Genomic DNA, 16,999 nt, shown 5'->3' on the forward strand with positions numbered 1-16,999 from the left:
GGACCGTACCACTCTGTAAGACTGTCGATATAAAATCCTCCAGGTTTAGTTTCACTCTGGGTTAAACTTGTGGTCGCAGATTGTTGCTGGCTCGGGACAATCAAAGATTCGAAGCAAAAGACACACGACTGACGTAGGTTTTTTGTGATGTGAAATAAGATGAGATAAACTCTATTGATCTACTTCTATCCCGAGGGAAACTGTTCTGCAGCAGATGCAGTACAAAGGAGGAAGGAGTGAAAATATGTGATATCCTTCAAGGTGCAAATCCAAAATATGACCACTGCCAAAAAATATAAACTAGTAAACGATAAGGGTCCTAAAAAACTTCACTTGTCTGGACTTTACAGTGTTGTTAGGTTTGATTTTTCCCAGCTCAGAAAAAACGACGTGCTTCCTGTTTTATGAAGCAGTCTGTTTTTATGTCGGGCGCCTAGAGTAGGAGCAGATTCCCTCCATGTCTCAGACTGACTGACCACCCAGCTGTGATATTTACCCACTGGTCAGTGTGATGAATCAGCTCCTCTTTGTAATAATACACTCCATTATAACCACTGAGGAGGAGATATTGGGACTTTGCACTGTCTCAAATCAAGTCCGTATTGACAAGATGGCGCCACATGTCCAGAAGTGTTCTGCTCATTTTATCAGAAATGCTTTACAAGTAAATTTTTCTGTGTGTGTGTGTGAACTTGGGTTAGACGAGTTCCCAAATTAAAAATATGAAATGAAACAGTAAAATAAAGCAGATATCTAAAGTAAAAACAGGACGCAGGAGAGAAACTCAACTCCTTGGATGCAGCACAGTTCCTTTAGCCGCAGTTTGTGAATGATTAATCAAAATGTGGCGGCAGATATTTTAATCATGGTGGCCTGCCACAAATAAATGCCTCAGGAACCCTGCCAGGGTATTTAGAAATCCCAAAGGTATGTTTTCAATATAAAAATACAGACACTCCTCTTTCTATTGAACTGCTATGAAGACGCTGTATTGAGGTGATGTATTGTAGGTATTGTACTCCCTGTTTGGGAGTGCTTGCCACATAAAACTACCTTGAGCTTCCAGCTACGAAAGCTGTTAATTAGCCACATGGTTTTATTCTGCTGCCACTGTGCCACCACGCCCTGCATACCATTTCCATTCAGCCGCAGTATTGGCACCATCAGGGCTGATATTGGCTTTAAAATGAAATACCGGAATCGGCCAACATGCTGACTTCTGCCAATATGACAAACCGATATATATAATTTTTTTAGAACAAGATAGAGACGACTGGGTGCTCTGTATAATCAAACATAGATCGGGTCCTCATTGGAAACAACAGGATACACAGACAGGCACTCCTGTCAAATATAGAAAACCAGGAAGAAAGTATTAAAGCTTTTATTGTAGTGGCTAAATAATTTAAAGAGCCAACATGTTTCAACCACTGCAGGTCTTCATCGTGGCTTTAAAAACAAGTTCTTATATCTGTTCCATCTTACATCAAATTTCTTAAACCACCACAAAGTAAATCAAAAGGCTGTGAATTATTATTTTCCTGCAGATAAATCAGACTGAAAAACAAATAGGTTACATGGTCTTAAACCAGGGTGTTACATAAGTAGGCCTATGTAAATTAAATTACATATACAAATAAATATAAACGGGTACAAGCATAAAAACTAAACACAAAAAAGTAAGGAAATTTGTGTTTGGTAGATTATTTCGTTGTTGTAACAATGTGTCTTGGCAGTAAATCTTATACCGTTGGGAAGCCTTTTTATTTCCCTTTTTAAATGGTGCCACATTTGTAAGGAACATGCATTTGTGGGATGAGCAGCAGAGCTGAGTATGTGGGTTGCACCCATGTTAATTTGCCTAATCTTCTCTGCCGATGCCAAACAGCGTTTGTTTTTTTTGTTTTTTTTTAATTTCGCTGTTGCAATGACTCTTGTTTTGAGCTTCTGGTACCTCCAGGTTTCGGTATCAGTTATTGGCCAAATGAGTTGTAATATCGAACATGGGCAAAAAGCCCAATATCGTGCATCTCTACTGGCAACATCATTGTTTCCTCCAGTAATTATCTTACGTATTCATTATTCCACGGGCCACAGGTATTTAAACCCAGCAAGACTTGTCTGAGTCATTCGAGCTATGGTGACTTCTATCAGCAGCAACTCAGCTGGTATGGTTTGTGTTTTTAGTTATTAAGTAGCAGTGAAAGGTATGATGGTATGAAAATAGACACTACCCAAGCTTTGTCTGGTACTCTGCCGATGATTGTTTGAGTTTAAAGGAGCTCCACCCTGTAACACCACAGTACAACTGCAAGTGAGCTGAGTGCTTTTGTGGTTCCCACAGAGTGAGACGTCTTCTCTCTGTGGATCATCACTTCTCAATGGTTTCAGGAGTCTCAGGTACAGATTCACATTCAGACAACTTTATTAATCCCACCAGGGACGATTTGTTTGACCAGCTCGCCTTGCACACATACTATAACATACAGTAACATGTAGACACATACATAGATGAGTAATAAATAAAAATCAAAAATATAAAATATTTCAAGGAGTTCAATGGAATAAAATAATCTATAAATAATAAAACTTAATAGACTATTAATTATCTTTGACAGAGATTAAAAGATAGAGAATTTAAGAGAGGAATAGCAGAGGGAATAAAAGATTCAATACAAGCAGATAAAACGTAACAACGTCCTGACAGCAACAGAGAAAATGCACCTGCAAGAACTCTCATTCCTCCAGTTTCCTCAAGTTTCATTTCTCATCATGTATCAATAGATTCGTCTTATAAAGCTATTTTTTTTATTATGACCTTTGGTATTTGGATCAAGCAACTTTTAATTTAGTCTGTCAGATACATTTAATCAGACATCTAACATTAAAGGACCTGGATCAGGATCGGACCCAAAAAGGAAATTAATTTCAGTGTTTCAAAGTCTCAAGAAGTTTTGAATTTATGTCTTACTATATACTGAGAAAACCGCAGTGTCGGGCCTAAGCTAACTATGACAAATGATTAATCTGCCAAATAAGATCTTGTTTAACTTCCTCTGTAGCCCTTTTTAGATAGGAGTTGTGCAAATTTGCAGCAAAGCCCAATCAGTCTTTTTTCAGCATTGGCAGTATAAAAACAAAATCAGGGAGTGCAGCAAAATGCCGCCTGCCTACTTTTGTTTATACAGAATGTGCCTTTTTCGGGGCAATGGGGGGCGTGAGCAAGTAACAAAATGTGTAGCTCAGCGTGTGATGTAAACAGTGACGTGGGAGGGAAGCCGCGGCTGGTCAGTCCTTCGGTGATTCTCTCATAAGTCGGCCCTTCCTTCACCGTCCCCGTCATCTGACGGTTAATGGCCTCTTCGTTTGCGAGGACAAGGAGGGCGCGCAATTCCTTGTCTCCCCAGTTGCTCATCTTTACAGTGTCTGTCAGGTTTGTGTTTCCCTCTTGCTACTAGCTGCTCGCTAATTCCTGCTATCAGCTGTTTCCTGTTTATCCACTGCCAGTGGCTCGCACGTGCGGCGTCATCAACAGCTCCTCCCACAAGTCATCAACAGCCCCTCCTGTTGCGGAAGGGCGCCTCATTCTGTGTATACCAAAAAAGTTCCACCAATATGTCTACCCTACGAGGCGGAAAATTGGGCACCTCGGATCAACTCGCCAATCCAGCTCTGTGTGTCTAAACGCTCGCAGCTTGCCGACAAAACGGCCCAACATTTGCAGAAAATCTGGCAGTGTGAAAGCGGCTTTTGTTTGTTCTATTAAATGTCGGAAAATAATGAAAAATAGCCATCACAAATCTTTTGTTGTTTTTCAACTAAGAGTCCGAAACCTTTGAAAACACGAAAATTTGAATTATTAATCATCAAAATAGTGTGCAATTAATTTTTCTGTCGATTGGCTAATCGTTTTAGCTCTGCTGTTTCTCTCTTTACATGGAGGTCAGAGGTCAGGCGAGGTCACATGGGATTCAGTGATCCAGAGACCCACTGTCTTGTGTTTGAGTGTTTAAGGACTACGCTATTTGAAATGTGGCCACTCCATGGTTCAACAGTGTAATTAATTTTGTTTCTGTGGAATCATCATGTAATAAGATAATGACATAATTATGCTCTGTCTTCTATTGACCATCTGTTGCTGTAGAACTCAGTTCCAAAACATTCAAAGAAACAATATATTGAAGTCCGTCAACAGAAAATTGTGATAATCAGTTATTTGTTTATCAAGTAAAACATCCAAACATGATGATTTCAGTTTCTCAAATGTGAACATTTCCTTTTACTTATTGTTGTTTTTTTCCCAAATGGACATATTTTATAGCTTGTAACAAGCATTTAGCCTTTATCTTGTCATCTTTATATACTAAATAATGCATGATTTAACTGAATAAGTAAACAAATTAACTTTACAATCCTTGATGAAAACACCACTCCACATCCCCTCGGAGCTGAAAGCCATTAACAGAAGTCTGATAGTGGAGTTTAATAAGCTGCGTGGTCTCTAATGATAGTGAAATGATTATTATGACTGTATCTGTATGACTCAGCTGCATGGTGGAGAACACTGTAAACGTCCACAGTGTGGAGCAGATAATCGTAGGTTTTATTGGTGTGTGCTGACTCTGTAACATGTTGTTTATTCCTGCAGAGTGGGACACAAAGACACCTATAAGCAGCTTATCTTGAATAATAAGACCATGACCAGGATGTGAGGCAGTGTTCAGGATATGAATCACATTAAAAAAAACTGTCTCATTTAATCCGGAGACTGAGCGGCGAGCCGAGGGTGGTGTGTTTGCACTTGCTGTGTGCCTGCCAAAGAGGAAGAGGAGGTGGAGGAGTGTGAGGACAGATGTGTGTCTCTGTTTGTGTAAAGGTGGAGGAGTTAAACAGACTGTCCCCTCCCTCCTCCCCTCCTCATGATAACCTATTTGTAGAGAGCAGCATCCTCCGAGTTTCTCAGCCTCTTTCACACGCTACTGCTTCCCTCCATTAAAGTGAGCTTGTGTCTGTGGTGAGGTCACACTGATCCATGGCCTCCACAGCAGCCTGTTAGTCCGTTTGGCAGCGTTTATATATCTGGTAACATCCACTCAATGCTTCCCTGCAGTACTTCGGGACCCTTCTTCAAAACAGTCTTCCACAAACGAGACAGAGAGAAGTTAATTGATGTATTAGTGGACAGGTTGGGGTCCTCCCATACCTGCTCACCTTTAGGGTATGAGTATTGGTACTCAATACTGTGAAGGTATCAACTGACATCACTCAGTATCAAATAGTGTCCAAACATCTCTAGTTAAATAATATTTGCATGTGGATCTTTCTGTGCCGTGGGTCTGATCCCGGCCCGACCCCTTGTCAGATCAGCAGACTTTCTGTTGCTGCCTTTGTTTTGCGTACTAGATGATGCCATCTTGACATGAACTGGGAGAAGTTCTGTGTGAGTTGGCTTGAATGACCTGTAATTTATGCTGCCATATGACCCTGTCTTGGCTCGGTCTCACCTGCAAAACAGGTTTTAATTTCAGTGTTATTTTATAAGTCAAATAAGTAAAGGTTAGAACAAATGTGATAATTGATTAATTATTAAAGTGATTTAAAAAGCAAAAAGTATCAAACTAAATCAGCTGCTGATTTAATATATTATTCGATATAATGTGAATTATATGTAGACTGAAAAAACTTTTCCTTCACTTATTTTTACTTTGAATATATTGTTGTATTTTTCAGAATTCAAGATCAAAACTTAAGTTTCTTTTTCAAATTTTAGTCTTTCAGTTACTTTAATTTTCAAAACTTTTGCCGCTCATTTAGCTCCACTAAAAAGGTCAGTCATCTGATTTCAACTTCTCTAATGTGAGAATTTGCTGCCGTTCCCTTTTTGTATGATGGTAAATTGAATCTTTTTAGGTTTTGGATGGTTGATCGGACAAAACAAGCCTTTTTTAGTCATCACCTTGTATGTATTTTTATTTTTACACGTTGAATCAATCATAAAATCAATCATCATATGCATTCATGCTGTTGTTGCTTTTGAGGAACTAAATGAACTGGTAATCATCATCAACCCTAAACTGCATCATGGAAACAACAACACTCACCTCTGAGTAGAGAGATGCGTCACCTCCCTCTGGACTGGTGATTTGCATGTAACGTGGGAAAACCAAATCAGAACCAAATCATATTTATTATCCGTCCAGAGATGAATATACTGTGTAAAAAAAAATATCTCATCTGGATTTTATCCTGATATAAGATTCTTTAAATGTCAAGTTTAAATGGGACCATACAACAATTTTGTACACATGAAGTTTTCTAGACAACATTTGTTGTGTTAAGTACATTTTCACTTTGCAGTACTCAAACTCAACGTGAGCTGATACTAATGAGACATTAAATTAGACTGTGCCCAACCATGCAGCAGATACAGTTATTAGTCACTGGGAATACCAGTACTATTTGTTACACTCCAGTGCTGCTGTTGGCAGTTCCCCTGTTTTCGTTCCTGTTAGGTTGTGGTTTATCTCACCATTTCTAGGGCCAGGTTAACCTGAGTGGGAATGTGTGCGTGTGTGTGTGTATACGTTTGTTGGTTTGTTGATGAACGGGGCCCGATTAATATTTTTTAATACTATTTGCCTTTCAGTTGAAAATAGAAGCTGCTGTTTGATTGTTAGGAGGTTTCTGTCTTTCAAACTCTGTAAGATGAGCGACTAAGGCAACCAAAGTCTTTTTTTTTTTTTTGCTTACTCTGCCTCCAACCAGTTTTTCACTATAGCCTTCATTAAATTAGAGGAGCAAGATGGGGATTATCAACCTCGTGACCATTTGGAAGAGAACTGGTCTGCATGTTGTAGCTGCTAATAAACACATGTCCATCCTGCTGTAGTTGCAGACCCTCAGTGTGTTCAGCCGGGAAGTGAAATGAACACCAGCAGATAGACGAGCGTGTTTGTTAATAGCCATTTTGGCAGAAAGCCAGGCGTCATCTTGAGTTTAACTTAATTCTTCAAATCTAGTTGGCCAGGAAAGATTGAAACTGGAGCTGTTGTCCACTATAAACCTCTGATGGCTTACAGCACACTACATGAGCCAAGCCGTGTGTTTCAGTACATCTGTTTTGCCTGTATGACATCGGAGCTTCTGTTGTGATACTTCCTCAAAATTCTGATTTAGGAAGGAATATCTTCTCAGAGAATAAGCCTCAGTGCATATACAGTGTTTGTGATTTAGTTTTTGGTAGTTTCAATCCACCTTATTCGTAGCACCCATGATACCTTGCGTGAATTATGGGTGCAGCTAGGCCTGGGCAATATGGACAAAAATCCACATCTTGGTATTTACAGGCTGACTGGTGATACACGATGTATATCTCTGTATTTTCTATGAGTGGTACCAAGATATATGGGCAATATGTTCTGTTACAAGTCGAAGCCACATTTGAGATGTCACAAGCAGATTTAAAAAAAACAGACTGTGATCAAAATTAAATTCAAAGACAAGGATTTTATTAACATTTGAAAATATGCAGCTGCACAACAGTTACAACTCCAAAACACTAGTGGGTGGTGGGGTTTCTGTGAAGTGCTGTAAAGTTTAGTTGATCCAAAACCCACTTAAAACACACATTTAACATGCCTTAATAGAGAAATTTTAAAACACAAGTACTCAAATCAACTTCACTATAACTCGCAGCATTCACAGACAAACACTTATCAGGACACATTTTCCCCACAAATACAACATGCTAATGTTTTTAGCACAAGTCTATGGCATTTTACATTGTATAAATTAGCCTAGTGGCTAGCTGACTTTTCCTCTACTGATATGAAGCCAGGGTCAACAGCAACATTTAACAAAGATAACTTTACAAAATTCAACTCCATTACAACTCACAAGGTTCACTGACAAAACAACTGTCTTATACTAAACATGTTTTCCAAACAAATACAACATGCTAACATTATTAGTACAAGCCTATGGCATTTTACATTGTGTAAATTAGCCTAGCGACTAGCAGAGATTTCCTCTGCTCATATGAAGCCAGGATAAATCACACACAAGACTTAAAATGCTATTTTAGTGGAGGCTTTATTGTCTTCACAATTTATTGTTTCTTATCTGTGAAATTAAAGTAAATCAAAGCTTTGTTTCTACTGAGGGAAATGGTTTCAGCTCACAGAGACAGACAGGAGGTCTGCGTCACTGTGATGTGTAGTTAAATTTCTGGAGAGGTGCACGTCAGAGTACGGTGCTAAGAAGTGTTGTTGAAGAACTTGTGAGTAAATAAGGGGGCAGAGCTGTGCAGAGAGCGTGAGAGAGGAGAGATAGACACTGGCATGCACCATGTAACACAGCTTGACCCTATATGGATAAAAAATGGGTTGTCTCTAAATTCATAACTTGCTTGAAAATATACAGATATATTGTACATAGCTGTTATATCACCCAGCCCTAGGTGCAGCCTCCGGCGCTGAGCCAGAACCAACGTTTTCCAATAGTTAAGATAAGTCACTGGTACTAACCAGATATGATGTGTCCTCAGTCTGTTTTAATAACTCTGCAAACAATAGTCTTTGACCAGACAATTTAAAACACGTACACCATGGGTTAACACCTGCTTTGTCAACATATAATAACTTCCTTTTTATCTCCGAGAGCAACCACACCTAACCTCACCAAATAGGAAAATATCACCACTCTGCTTTATCTGACGTAATCAGTGCAATAGATATTTGCCAACCAGATTATGATCATCCGTGGAAATTTCATTAACATTAGCAGATTATTGTATTTGGCACGTTCACTATTGATCTTTTTTCACCCAAAGATTTATGAGGCAATTTCATGTCATCACTAAATGTGTCATGAACAGATGAAGCACTTTGATAAGAGGACGTTTACACGTACAGCTCTATGACATTGTTTGTTTCTTCTCTGATAGGAGGTTCCTTACACATAAGTTGCCACGTACTCTGGTTAGTCTAAAGATTTCTCGGACAGTGGTGTAACGCCCAGACTCACCTGCCACGTTCGTCTGGTTCTTCCAGTCAGCTGAGGGTCTCACACACTGACTTGAGTCACCTCTCAGTTTGGGAGTCACTGTGGTGCCATGACATTTTGCCATCTGTTGTTTGTATAGCATACATTCCGATCGTACAGTAACAAATTGTTTTACAAAACTTGCCGAAGTTGCTGACTTCGCAAGGTGTTCTGGGAAATTTCATCTTCCACTTCGTTGAAAGTGTGGGTCGGGGCTCCCTTGGAATCTAGGGCAAATTTTAAGTGTTGGAAACCACTTCCACTACCTCAATTCTGTTTTGGTACACCACTAGCCTAAATGTGAACGCGCACAACCAAGTGCAAGTGGGTATTTGTAGGGGAAGTGTCGGTATTGGGACAGGCCCTTAATGTGTATGAATGTGTATGAACAATATTAGGGTCCATGTAAATGCACCAATAGCCATGTTTCCATCAGCCTGTTTAGATGCGCGTCTAGAAGTATCTCATCGGAAAATTATGATGGAACCGCCAAAATTCGAATTAAAATCCCCTGATTCGCACAAGCTAAAATACGCTTGCTTTATCCGGGTTTTGGTTGATTCGAAAAAATGTTGATTCGCAAAACGGGGGATGGAACGAGTTATGTTCAAATTAAGTCTGACGCAGTGCACCTCTCTCCATGGTGATATCCACACTCCGGGTCGGGAAGGCGGTAATGCATTTACAAGCTGGTTGCCAACCGCCAGAAAATGTAGAAGAAGAAGAATGCGAGACTTGTTTTGTTTCCGGTTCTGCGGAAAACTCGTGCGAGTTTGTAGTTTTCACCAAAGTCCGTACATTTAATGGAAACACACAGGATTCGTATTTCTTTTAATGCGCATTTCCCAATGATTCCAATCACTTTTGGATGGAAACATAGCTAATGACAGTGTGTCTGAACAGGAGAAGAGCTCTTAATAATTGTTTTTAATACATCAGAACTGCAACTAATAGTTGTTATTGATTAGAATTTTTGTTTTCATGTAGTCTGTAAATCTTCAAAAATAATGATCCATGACAGGTCACCAGAGTTCAAAGAGAATACTTGAAGTTTTTAAACATTGTTTTTTGAGTATTTTTATGTTATAAAAACCCAAACAACAATTGTTTATTGCTCTAACCTAGTAAATGAGTCAAACAATGAATTGTTTCCGCTCAAAATCAACAATAAATGATTGTTTTAGCTTTAGAAATGATTGTCTGTAGAAACGTAGGTGTGAACTCAGGTGTTATAGTGAGGTCTATAATTCACTAATGCAGAGACTTATGTTCTGATGTCATTAATTCTGTGTCTAAGAGTGCTGCCGAGCCAGTGCTCCCACTCTGTTGAGTCTTTGTTGTGGTTCTGTTTGTTTCCTGTCGTCAGGATCAACAAAGTGCCCTGCTGTGACTCCACTTACATCAGACACTGAGCTGTTCCTCTGGCTGTTAGTTAATAAGTCAGGTGTTGGATGTTACACAGTACACTATGGCTGCATACAAGAAAAAAGTTTCAAACTGAAAATTATCACCCACTTTTCCAAACATCTTTGTGCCAATGTGGTCACAGTGTTTGATTTTACTGTGTTAGGTAATTGTTATTCTTCCTCAGCTGCCTGAGCTTTGATTTAAACCAGAGCCCGACGGCACAACTTGCTGCCTTTCTCAGTTTTTAACCGCTTTGAACCCAATATCATACACTTTAGGACTGTTGGTCGAAAAAACAAGATATCTGAAGATGTCCTGTTGGGCACTGGTAACTTCATTGTGTGTTTTATGATGTAGGAGTGTCACGATTTTGATTCTAAATCGAAAGTCGATCGAACTGAGCATTTGATTTCAATCATTGAAATCAGACACAGAATCGGGGATTAACTGGTTTCGGGGATTGTCTGAAGGGAGAACAAAACTGTGACAACGCAGCATAGCTAACCTCTAACCACTGTGGCCACTTCCTGAGTTGGTGATGATGGAGAAACAGCGGAACTGGAAAATTCTTGTGCTTCCTTGAAATCACCAGTGTGGCAACACTCCTTTACCGGAGTTGTGTAAACAACAAATTTGCACTGACAGAAAAACTACATCTGTAGGCTGAGCTAGTGAAGTGAAAATGAATTGTATGAATATGAATTTAAGAAAAACAGAAATTGTTGCAGCCCGAACTGTCTGCACAATTAATGTAATGTATTGACTTCACCTCTGCAGGTGAATTTACTGACTGTTGTTTAAATGCTGTGGCGCCTGAAATGGGCACTACACCTGTGTAGAGTCTAGAAACGACATACAAAGCCATAAAGTGGTGGTTGGTGAGCACTGTCTCTGGATCCTGGTTGTAAAGCTCAGGTCCTGGTCTGCTGCTGCTCGCCTCTCATGCTTTATGAGCGTGATGTTGAGGTCCCTGCAGCGACCTGGCACTCGGCCGACACTGACTCTAAACCTGCTAATAGAGTTTGACCTGGATCTAATTGGAGCTGCTGCTGGGAAATAATGATAAAAGGCTGCAGGTTGCGAAGAGGACAGACTGAAACATCTCAGACCTGTCCACAGACTTGATTTGTTTTTTCCATTTGTTTATTTCTGTTTTGCATGTTTGGGAAGTCACTAAGAAAATGAGGCTGGAGTTTGTTGTACAGGCAGGAAAGGAAGAACCTGCTCCAAGTGCTACTGTGTTTACTGCACTGTGTTTCTCAGGTCAACTTATTACTTTAAGTTCTTTACAACAGCTGTGTTACAAAACCGTACTAATGAACCTTCATTAATATAGGCCTATATTTTATCTCCAAGTGCACGTCACACACTGAGTGAGCCGCCTGTTAATGACGCTGTGGGCTAATGGGCATGTAGCTACTTCCATGATAGTAGTATCATTTATCACAGTTATTTCTTGGACAACATTCCACAGGAGGATTAGTTGTGCTTTAGGGCACAGCTGATAATGATCCTAACAAATAAACAATATATCATCCAACAGAAGAAGCTGCTATGACAGGCATCATCATAGGTCAAACATTTCACCAGTGTTGCCCAGTCTACATTGGTTACCCACAGAGTACAGAAAGGATTTTAAATATATTTAATCACTTGTAAATAACTTCACAGGCTGGCCCCCCTTTATATCACTGAGGTCCTCTAACCACGGCCTGTTAGCTGTCCCGAAATCGAGGCCTAAAACTAAAGGGGACCATTTGCAGTGGTGGCTCTCACTCGTGGAACCATCGTCCGCTCAGTCAGGTGATGGTTGTAAGAAGTGGTTGAAAGTTCACCTGTTTCGTAAGCGCTTACTCCGGCGGTGGCCATTGTTAGTTTTCAGTGTAGTTTCAGTGTTTTGTGTGTTTGACTTCTGAATGCTCCTTCTTAGTTACTTACTCTACATCTTTCAAGTGTTCATTTAAAGGATCTAGTTTTTGCTTTTTGCTAGCAGCATCGCTCCAGGCATGGTAATGTTGATTTGTTGGCTCACAACTTTGGTCAAGACTGGAATGATCTATAACTCGTGCACATAGTTTTGCATATTGGCTTTGAAGAGAGCACAAGTAAATTTCAGTTCAGTTTCAAATGGCAAGGTTCGCAATCAGTGTGTTAATACTTCGGTTTATCTTAAGATTATTTTTGGGCTTTTGCCTTTTTATTGATAGGACAGTATAAAGTGTGAAAGGGGGAGATGGAGGGGATGACATGCAGCAAAGGGTCGCAGGCTTGAACCCACGACCGCTGATGCAAGGACTTTGCCTTTGTACATGGGACGCCTACTCTACTGAGCTACTGGGCACCAATACTTCGGTTTATGACCAAAAGCCTGCAGAATTAATGACATTCCCATCACCTTCACTGGACTTTGTCGTGCTAACAAGGGGCGAGGGGAAATAATCCATTCTTAGATGCATCACGATGCGAACATGGACGATTTGGCATCAATTCACAAATGTCAAAAATCAGTTATCTAGATGTTTATTAATAACAAGATGTTGATGAAATGAAAGAGGCGGCACCCGGACAGTCTACCGCACGGACAACTTGAAATTCATCTTCACTTGTTTTAATTTAATGTCTCAACAATTACATTCACAAAGTGTTTCTACGCCATCACCCAGAGACTAACATTAACGTAACAAAGCAGCGATCAGCAGTAATGTTAACGAATGACACAGGCTGACCAACACACGCTGCAGCATTAAACAAGTTAAATCAACTCTGCGGTGAAGAAATGAACTCTATGCTCGGTCTGTTTTACCTCAGCAACCCTGCGTCCGGCCTGCTATAACGGCTTTTCCTTTCCATTTCCAATACTGGTATCGGCATCGGTACAACTCTAGTTTATAGTCACAGGTGAACTTGATCTCACTAAACTGTCAGTTTAACCTGTCAGTGATCACTAGAACAATCTGATAGATGATTAACATGATAAGCCGAGAGAAAAACTTGCCACAGGACACATTTAGGTTTTAAAGGATAATAAGTGTCTCCTGCTCTTAAACACAAATAGATTATTGTAGTGTGTATTTGGTGGGTTGATGTTGCTGTTGATTCGTCCAGTTTGTCCACAGTCTTTCTCTCCACCTACATATCCCAAAGTACTCGTCATCTTTCTGTCTCTCTTTCTCCTGTTATGTGTGGTTTGTTTTCTCGTCTGCTCAGACAAGCTGTCAACATCATTAAGAGGGATTATTATTATCGAGGAAGCACTTTATTCCAATCAGTGCAAATACAAGTCTCATACAGGGTTTTCACAGGAAGTGGTGAACTCTTTGATTGAGCTGTTTGCCTTCATGTTTCCTTTATTCAGCTTTGACTTTGAGACGTGCTGCTCTGATTACATACCGCAAAGGAAACTTATAATGTGATCAGTCAGTCACTGATATCTGCCGAGCTGTCAGAACCCAACACATCTAATCACATGAGTCATTTCATTACGACTGGGCTGACATAAACAGTCGTTGACATTAATGGTATTAATCTGCTGTTTATCTAAAACTGTATTGAATGTAGCGCTTCTTCTTCTGTTTGTGTCCTTTGAGGTGTTCGTCTGATGTTTGCTGAGGTGGTCGGTCTGACGCAGTCCTGCTGCTGAATCTAATTTGTGTTTGTAATAGTGTAAGTCTGAGATATTTCAGTGTGTGATCCAGTATACAAATAAAAACAGTCATTAAGACTTTAGGGTTTTTTGAGCCGTGCGCTGTTCATATTCGGTAACATGATTGTGCCCTGAGCGTCGAGACAGATTGGTGGTATCACCTTTAGTAGCTGAAATGGATTTTCCGTAGTGTTTACATTTGATTTCAGTCTGTTCAGTGCCGTTAGAGGTGATGAATGTCTGTTTCGATTAATTTTCCATTAATTGCCCAGCCATAGCTGCAACCCATCAGTAGTTCCATTATCCGTTAATCTGGTGACTAGTCTCTTGGTTAATCTCCCAAGGTGTTGCCCTCACATTGCTGAGTTTGTTTGACCAAAAAAGGCTAAAGATATTTAGTGTATGATCGCTAAAGACAGAGAAAATTAACAAATGATAACAGAGAAGCAGGAACAAAGGGCTGGTGGCGTTTATAATTTCAACTCTTATACAGTTATATATATGCAGGTCTTAACATCTGAAAGTTCTTGACGATCTGCTCTTCAGGTAATAAAATAAAGACACCATCAAACCAAAAGTATTTTGAGTCTCACTCATCTGTTGGCATGAAACATGGCTGCACAAATGTGCAGTTTTGTCCTTCAGAGAAATGCAGCTGTGATCATCTTAAATTCATGTTGGTTCCAGTGTTTCAGTTTTGTTATTGATAATCTTTCAACAAACAAATGTGTGTTGCCTCCAAAACCTCGACAGAAGTGTATTCAGCTGTATTTTGGCATGTTTTAATAGTTTGACTGGTCGCACAGATAGATAGTAGTAAAGTAGATTATTTGTAGTGGTTTGAGAAGTGCCTGTGGACACCTTGGCCTTCATTTGTCAATCTAACATACAACCAGTGCAGTGATGGTCATTTAGCTTCTTAGAAACTTTCACCTCCCTGACGATCTCCCTCCAGTCAGCTGCCACTGTATTTTGATTTTTTTTGTAGTGAGAAGGAGGTATTGTGTAGATAATTCCTCATTTCAACTTCATCAATCAGCCGTTCCTCCTCCATTGTGGCACTTTCAAAGTGAGTGACAAGAATGAATAGAGACACAGTGTCTGATGGAAATTCAGCTCAAAATGGCGCTTCGGGCGGCTTTTTCATCTGCTTCAAATCCAGAATGTTGTCATGTGTTATCAGACTAACTCTGCCATGTCTCCTCTTGTCACCTCAAAAATCACATAAACCTGCAAGTAAAGAAACAGCATGCACCGCTCTGCTCCCTCCTATCTCAAGTGAAATTTGATGTCCTTCATGTTGTCATGTACACCGTCTTTGGCTCTGCAGTGAATTGCACACGTCCCATCAGACACTAGAGGCTCAGTTAGTCCATTTATAAACATAATATGATGTTATTCATGTTGTCATATTACTAATGACACTGTCAGCACAGGTTGATGATGTTGCCGACTTTTTAATTTGCCAGAAAGTGTCTTAATGACATATACCCAGGGCGTAAAATTAACTTTTTACCTCATCTGCCATTGGCTAGTGACCTCCAAAAATTTACCGACCAAACATATTTTTCACCAGCCACATAAAAAAAATCGTGCCTTGTTTGACTAAAAATAATTACCTTACGTTTTTCGTATGAAAATCCAACTTTAGGAAAATCCAGCCCTGTCCTCCGTGTTTCTTTGGCGTGCTTGCGGCAAAGGCTGCAGCTCATCGTGTTGGTGTGGGGGTCGTAGGTCAGCCATGACCGCGGCTGGCCAGCGTTGTCTAATTTCCATTTTTCAATACAATGCCGTGCGACATTTGTACTCCGTTTAACTGTCTGTTCTTCCTGTCCAAATCCAACATGTTCATCTTCGTTTTTCCTCGTCTGGCGGTGGCTTCATGGCAGAAATGTGTCGCCACATCTTGCTCAGAAGTTACCATAGAATGCCCAGGGTTCTGGTAGCTGACGTCATGCATTCCCGGCACACATACAATAAGCCGCGAGGGTCAAAATATTCTGACACAGCTGGCAGAAATGGTCGAAACACATAAAAAACCCACATGCAATTCAAAATTTTCCATCGGCCACTGGCAGGTGTGTGTTTTTGTTTTACATGCGAAACTCATTTTTTACCCGCCATTGGCGCTTGGCAGGTGTTAATTTTACGCCTTGCATATACCAGTTCATCTGGTTTGAATCAAATCAAACTGGTTTAAACTCATATCTCAGACTGGAGCGACAGAACCAGAAATCGACTCAACTCTAGCAGCTGTCCTCCCGTCCTGAAGAGGGCAGACCTTGATCCATCAGGTGGAGGTGGGGAGGAGGAAGATCCTCCTTTAAGCTCCTAATCAAAAACAATCCTCTCAACCTCTCACTTACTTAACACGCTCCACCAGGGAAACTTTGTAAAGCAGAGGACAGACGTTTGCTCAGAGGAACAGAGGAGAACATAGATGCTTCTTATATTTCTGTTTGGTTAATAAGGTATTAAGAGGAGGAGACTAGATCCTGGATGTCTGCCTGCGTATTATTAGCTAATGCTAAGAGTCTTGTCTCCTGCTTACTGAGTCAGTGGCTGGCTTATTGTCTTTGTAATGGAGCTGAAGAGAGCTGAATGGAGGAAGAGGAGGCCTGATGAAGCCAGTGTGTGTGCAGGAGTGACCCTGGCCTCAATCTGATCACAGGTGATTATAGCTGCTCTTACAATAGGACAATGCCAAAACCTGTCACTGTACTGACAGCTCCCACCAGAGTTAATATAACAGTAAGAATCTGACAAAGACCTTCGTCAGGCATTGTCAGTTTCTTTCCTTCTTCTTCTTACAGACCCTGGAAACACATTTTTTCAGACTCCCTATACTGCTCCTTAGCTAAAGATATTTCCAGAATTCTCCCTTCATTTAGCAACACCCATATTTGA

The 16,999-nt window shown here is 40.3% G+C and overlaps 1 protein-coding gene across 5 annotated transcripts in view; it reads left to right on the top strand.

The window, feature by feature from the left end:
• Positions 1–16,999, top strand: part of atp2c1 (ATPase secretory pathway Ca2+ transporting 1) — a 72,665-nt gene that overhangs the window by 5,758 nt on the left and 49,908 nt on the right. For 3 of the 5 annotated variants that reach the window (XM_049584858.1, XM_049584857.1, XM_049584860.1), the window contains exon 1: positions 16,481–16,763. The exons of the other annotated variants lie outside the window; for them this stretch is intronic. The gene's annotated coding sequence lies outside the window, so the exon portion shown is untranslated. Of the gene's footprint in view, positions 1–16,480; positions 16,764–16,999 lie in introns of those variants that run through there. 5 annotated transcript variants of the gene reach the window in all.

This window comes from Epinephelus fuscoguttatus, linkage group LG8 (genome assembly GCF_011397635.1).
Source record: "Epinephelus fuscoguttatus linkage group LG8, E.fuscoguttatus.final_Chr_v1".
In the NCBI taxonomy this organism is placed as follows: Eukaryota; Metazoa; Chordata; class Actinopteri; order Perciformes; family Serranidae; genus Epinephelus; species Epinephelus fuscoguttatus.